We start from the raw sequence: 7,416 nt of genomic DNA on the forward strand, positions 1-7,416 counted from the left end.
ACTCCATTTCATCTCATATTGGAACTTTACTCGTTGAATCATTTAAAATATCGATGGATACAACAAGGATAGTACATATGAAGTGTACGAATCTGAAATCCGTCAATTCATATTCGGGGGTGCTCATTAAAGCATATAATCGAGAAGCCCTCTCTTGAGCCATATAAGAGGAAGCTCTTGAGAGCCATTAACGGGAAGCTTATCTGGGCTATATAACGAAAAGCTCATGCGAGTTATAATTAGGAAGCTCATGCGAGCCAATAACAGGTAGCTCCGGATAGCCATATATCAGGAATTTCAAGCGAGATATTATCAAGTAGCTCCGAAGAGCCATTAATCAGGAAGCTTACAAAGAGCCTTTAATCGGGAAGCTCACGAAGAGTCATATAACAGGACGCTCATAAGAGCTGCGGTGTGTTTACAATACATGTAGGATCATAACCAATCGGGATACTCCGAAGAGCTATTAACGAAAAGCTCGTAAGAACCATATAACAAGAAGGTCAAGAGGGCCATATATCGAGATGCTCATGAGAGCTATGGTGTGTCCGTAACATATGCAGGACCACGACCAATTCGGGAACCTTGTATCCATCGAATTTCATTTATTCAATCAGGACTTAATACTTATCGAGCATTATTAGATTTGTGACTGATTTTCATACATGTAAATTATACAATACACATACATAACATTCAATTTAAACATATAAATATACACAATTTAGTTACATGAACTTACATTGACAAGTGTTCTTTGATTTGTTGTCTACTAATAAAACACTTTCTCTTTTCCTTAATCTAATTTTGTTTTTTGTCTATCCGGATCTAAACGAGTAAATTTAACTCAATTCAATACAATTTATATTCAATTCAATTCAATTCACATCTTAGGCAAAATTACCATTTTACCCCTATACTTTTAATTAATGATGATTTCGTCCCTAGGCTCGAAAAATGAAATTAATGCAATTTAATCTTTATTCCAAGCCTAGTCGATTTTTACATGTAACATTAACAGCCCATGTATTTCATAAAATTTATAATTTTTCCATGAATTTTACATCTTTACAATTTAGTCCCTAAATCACAATTTCATAAAAACTCACTTTACAAAAGTTGTTTATCTATCAATAACAATTTCATTTTCTACCATAAATTTCATAATTCATGCATATTCATCCATGACAAAACTTTAATACTTTGACAACTTTGCAAATTAATCCCTGAGATAGCTACATCAAGCAATTATGATCTCGAAAACATAAAAATTACAAAAAATGGGACAATATTACTTACCTAATTAGTTGCTTGAGTTCTCTTCTCTTAGCTAGGGTTTCCATGTATTTAATTTTGGGAAAGATGATAAAGTGATGATATTTTATTTTATTTTATTATTTATCATCTTTTCATCTTTTACTTTCCAATTTAGTCCTTTTCTTTATTTAATTCTCCATGGATGACTAAGCATACTTATCTACTAACTCCTCTTAATGGTCTATTTGCCATATAAGGACCTCCAATTTTGAAATCTATAGCTATTTGATACTTATAGCTACAAGAACTCAACTTTTGCATTTCATGCAATTTGGTCCTTTCCATCTAATTAGACATGTAATCGATAAAATTTCTCTACGAAATTTTCATACGATATTTCAATTATAATGCAAATCATAAAATAATATTAAAATAATTTTTCTTTCGGACTCAGATTTGTGGTCTCGAAACCACTATTTCGATTTCATTGAAAACTGGCTGTTACAAATAATTTTTAAATTTAGGAGTCAAAGTGAATAAAAAAATTTTAGGAACCAGTGTAAACTTATTTACTAAATTTAGGGCCTTTAAATATTAATGGATGAAACCTTATTATCCTCATATTAAAAATCAATCAAGTAACTTCAAAAATTAATTTAAGAAAGAGAAATATGACACGACATGGATTCTAGGAAACCCAAATTTGTAATAAATAATGAAAGTTGAGGAGAAATACTAGATATGGTTGTCACTGTATCATTATCTTACTGCTCTCATTAATAACACAACAGGAAATTGAATGCCATTTCTCAATATTTGGAGTTTTATCCGAAAATATTTAAAAATAATTTATCCGAACAATTAAAGTTTAGTTTGGTTGGATTCAGTTACAACTTTTAAAATTTTAAATCGTTTGTGTTAATTTAATTTGGTTTGGTTCGGTATTTAATTTTTATATAAATTTTGTAAAAACTTATTTTGATAAATTAAATTATTTTATAATTTTATAATATTATTTAATAAAATTTTAAAGTTTTTATAAATATTTAAAAAAATATTTTTTAATTAAATAAATATATTCAATAATAGCAATTTTTTCTAAAAATAATTCGTTATAATTAAATAAAAAATTTTGATTCGATCCAAATAATTGTAAATTTTCAATTTGTATTTAAAAAACCATTCAAATATCACGATTTAGGTAGGCTTTTAAATTCTCAATTTAAAGTGCGTGATTCCTAAAATAATTGTATTTACCTTATCAATTCTTAAAATCAATTACCATTTTTTTTTTATTTTGGGATAAATATCAAAACTATATATAAACTTTGAATCAATATGCAACTATGCAACGTTATATATGAATTTTGATTTTGTGCTATTTTATACGTAAAAATTTTATTTGATTCAATTTTCACGAATTATTGGCAATATTATAGAATCAACACTATTTTATGTTGAGACATTACTTACACAAACAAGTATATTAATCCAATATATATTCATTTCCTTAAATGTGTATAGTTGAATCAATATTAAAGTTTCATTTATACATGTGAACTACAATTCAAGTTTCATATATATAACTGCACCAAATCAAAGTTTATATATCAATTTACACATTAGACCAAAGTTGATATATAAATTTAATATTTATCCATTTTATTTTCTAAAACCCTTTTAGATCTGTTAATTCTATTTTTATAATAAAAAATAAATCTCTGTTAATCCTTTTTTTTTTCAAGTTGTTTAGTATTTTCCTCAAATTTTCATATACTTCTTTTTGTGTACCCTAGCAAAGGGGTAAGGAAAAAAAGGAGCTTTCAAGTGTTAGCTGTGAGGGCGAGATTATAAATACATTCAGTTTGGGTGGGACTATGGGACTTAATTTTCAGCCATAACTATATCAATTGGCTATGGTGGTGGTGGCCTATGAAGTGGGGAAAATATAGACAAAGAGAATATATATATATAAAGAGATGAAATTGACAGTATATTATTATGCATTATCAAATGAACTAGATAATTACATGTGGTTAAAACTATAACAATGCGTAGAATTTATACTGTTCGAACAATTAGATGAAAAAATATATATACAAGGTTGATCTGCTGACATCCAATGTATATATGCTGCAGCAACCAAGCTCCCATTATTACTGTTTGAGAAGACCAAATCTCTCTGTATGTATTGCAAACAAAAATAAAATTCGATAATTGTCGAATCACTAAAACTACATGACTTAGATAGTTATTCTCCAAACAGTACAACTCATACATAATATGACAAGACATTAATAAACTTATTAACTTCTAAAAGGTCTGGAACTAATATGTAGGCAACACGTGGTATCACCTCTGAACAATCAAGAGAAAAGAACCCCCTTAAAGGCTATTAATCAAAAATAAAAAGGGTTAAGATACCTTCTCCTCTAACGTCCACATCCTGATGATCTTAATCCACCTTTGACTCTCCACTTTCCAAATGAACCGTTACAAATCATCATAACTTTAATCATATTTCATAAAATGTACATGAAAAAATACTAAAAAGAAATTAATTAGCGTTAATGCAGATATTGCAATTCCATTTCCAAGCTTGAATTTTCAAGGGAGCGGTGGTAGTACTGAATATGGATCAATAAGAGCCGAAAAATGAATATGAAAATGAATACGTCGGCTATATTTATATATACATGTTATTCTCTATTATACCATTGATAAAAACATAGAATTTTCCACAAGCAAGTGGTACCTTTGGATAAGGGGAATCACTTTAATGGTAATATCTAACATGCATATAAAAGCATAGCATCCGAATTGTTTTGACAAAAACATCACCAAGACTTATCTTCAAATTTGTGCGTAAGCCACCTGTATACGAAAGTCAAAAAAGACAAGATAAACAAAATTATACCAATCGATGTTGATGTTGGAACCTAACATGAACTTACATATGTTGAAGATCAAATTAGATAGTTTATAACATGACGAAGATCATCATCATCCTCTTAGTCCTGTAATAAATCTGCAAACTGAAAGAACCAAAAAAAATAAAAAATAAAAATAAAAAACCCATATATGCACAGAAGAAATGTAATTCAAAGGGTTTAGGGTTTAAAAGAGGGGCTATGAAAGGTGATGATGACAGAAGCATAGGGAGCACAAAGGAGTGGGATGCATGCACATATGCAACACCATCATCTGTGCTCTCTATCTTCTGTCAACAACAATCACCAGTGCCTCCTCTTCAACCAACACCTCCCATATATACTATATATAATTATATATATGCTCCTTGAACTATAATGTTTTCTCATCAAAAGAATCATAATAAAAAAGACCAAAAATGTTACTTTAATAGGAAAGTGTTCCCTAAAGAATGATGTGAGAGAGTGAGAAAACATATAGGAAGTAGGGGATGCTCTATAGGAGAAGAGACCCATAGGCCTCCCTATTTATAGGAAGAAAAAAGGGTTTGCCCACTTAAAGATAATTGGATGTTTCCAGCAGTGTGTCTCTCCATTGCTAAGCCCTTTTTCTTTCTATTTTACGGCTATAATGTTAAAACTAGTATCTCCTTTTCAAAATGCATCTTCCCTTGTTTCATTCTGTAATTCGCAATTCATTTAGGGTTAAATTATTATTTGGTTTTAAATTTAATAATTATTTTCACATTATGATCTAAATTTTTTGTTTTTGTAAGATAAGTCCTAAACTTTACAATTATTTTCATATTAGAACCTAAATTTTAGTGTTTTCAAAGAAATAACAATAATTAACTTAAACAAAAAAAAATTTATATTCCAATGTGAGAATAATTACCAAGTTCAAAGTTTAACTTGAATAAAAGAAAATTTAGGCTTCAATACGAAAATAATTGTCAAATTTATAATTTACTTAAACTAAAAATAAAGTTCAAGTACGAGAATAGTTATCAAATTTAAATTAAAAGTGAAAGTGATTTAATTTTTTTTTTTTTACATTTTAAACCCATAACAATCCTAAGGGTACAAGTAGTACCCCTATTTTCCCGTGAGAAAATCTCCCTTTTTTTTTTTTTTTTGAGAGGGTTAGTTATATATGTACCGTGTGAATTAAAATTTGTGTTTCTTCTACAACTAAATTGAAAACAGATTTTTCAGTTTCAATGATCTTGTGGCAGCTTTATAATAGGACATGCCATGTGAATTTGATATATATAATGAGAATGCATGATTTGTGGCTGTGAAAATAATCTTTACATCATTTCAGGTAAGTTGTTAAGATATGGCACCCATTTTGTTGTTGACTTATCAACAATAACATGTGAGACCCACCATGCAAAAACTATTAATATTTATTCATGAATTTTCTATTATTTTTATTTTATCAAGTAATAAGATTGTATTATTTATTAATGCTGCATCAAATATTCATCCATTCTTTATATTCAGTTAATTGATGCGAAATAATTATTTATTGTCACAATTAATTTTTATAGTTTTATACGACATTACATTAAGTAAATTTGAATTTCATTTATGTAAATGGTAAGAATAAAATGATATATTATGGATAAATTAGTTTAAATTAAATATAATATATATTAAAAAAGTATAAATATATATATTTATATATTTATGAAAATAAAAAGTATTTTAAGAACAAATTTATGGATTTAAGAAATTATCATAAATGTTATATTTCTATTGCTCAATTAACACTATTTTTGAAATCTAAATTCATATTCTAAAATCTTTAATTCTCAAACCCAACTTTTAGAGGAACAGATAATTTTATCCCAAAAATTTACAATTTTTTTATAATTTTATTTAACTTTTAAACAAAATTTCCGACTTTTAACTTTGAGTGCATTTCAAAGACATTAGCAATTCCCCAGAGAGCATCCCTCAACACACATATCTTATCTTGTATCTGTATTGTATTGTTTGAATCACAACTCATCTGTCACTTGCACACTCTCGGTAAGAAAAAAGATGGAACCAAAATGGGGCGGTGGGTTCTAATTAAAGATGGCTACACGTTTTCCAAATAAAACCCTAGATCCCTTGACTACGTGTCAAGACCCTATACATAACCTTCCCTATTTGGGTTAACCCCATGAACCCCATGCATCATAAAATATCTTCACATTGCTTTCTTTATTTCTTTCATTTTCACGTTGAGTTGGGAGATTCCATCTTAATTAGGTTTATGTTTATGCATGAGAATGCATGATTTGTGCAAATATATTTAAGGGCGAGTTAAAAAAATTTAAGGAAAAAAATTAAATTTTAATATTTTAAGAAATAAATTATAATTTTATCCTATATTAATTTATAATTTTATGAATTATGAAGTGTTTAAAGCAATAGTTTCACATTTGGGGAGAAGAGGCTAGGGTCCTGACTCCCTCCCTTAGCCTCCGATATTAAAGTTTTATATGAGTATTATTGCAATAACAATACTAACTAAATTAATACACTAAATAATGATAAGTTCAGATTTCTTGAAAACGATTTTTTTGTAATATTGTTGAATTTTTTAAAAGAAATTTTTAAAGTATCATTTATTATTTATCAAGAAAAGTTTTCTCGAGTCATGCAAATCTACCAACTAAAGAGTCAACTCTGTGAATCCGATTCATTTGACAATAATCATATCATGAAAAATAAAATTCTCACTCAAAAAATAATATACTTTTAATTGTTGAAAAACTAATTACTTATTTAACAAATAACATTTTAAAAATTTCTCCCAAGAATCAAAAATTAAATATAAAATTTCTAATTTCTTACTGTATTATCTTTTTGGTATAAATTTGAAAAGGAATAGTGATTTTTCAATGTGGGATATGGGACCCAATTTCCCAAAGAATGCGTACATTTGCCCTTTTTGGGGGGGATTGAATACTTTTGAAGTTTGTGCTTTTCCCCTTTTGGGTAGGCTATAATGGCTCCGTTGATGCTGCTGATGATGATGATGCACTTGAAGAATTTGTAGCCTGATTGGTTGCCAGCTAAAGTGATGGGGTATTGACTTTGATTGATGATTGGTTCCTCTTTGGAACTGTTTACAACCTCTCCCCCATATTTCTGATCCATCTATCATTTCTATCTCTTTGACTCAATAAAAAATATATTACAAAATATTGAATGCTACAATTTCGAGAGCCTT

General features: G+C 28.4%; 1 long non-coding RNA gene across 2 annotated transcripts; it reads right to left on the reverse strand.

The window, feature by feature from the left end:
* Positions 1–3,242: 3,242 nt before the first annotated feature.
* Positions 3,243–4,782, reverse strand: LOC107930985 (uncharacterized). Of its 2 annotated transcripts, XR_005906557.1 has the most exons (3): positions 4,614–4,765; positions 4,212–4,292; positions 3,243–4,131 (listed from the first exon to the last, which is right to left on the reverse strand). It is a non-coding gene; the product is annotated as an uncharacterized lncRNA (long non-coding RNA). The 2 variants fall into 2 exon arrangements; XR_005906556.1 differs by having other exon boundaries at positions 4,212–4,782.
* Positions 4,783–7,416: the final 2,634 nt, after the last annotated feature.

This window comes from Gossypium hirsutum, chromosome A12 (assembly GCF_007990345.1).
Source record: "Gossypium hirsutum isolate 1008001.06 chromosome A12, Gossypium_hirsutum_v2.1, whole genome shotgun sequence".
Taxonomy (NCBI): domain Eukaryota; kingdom Viridiplantae; phylum Streptophyta; class Magnoliopsida; order Malvales; family Malvaceae; genus Gossypium; species Gossypium hirsutum.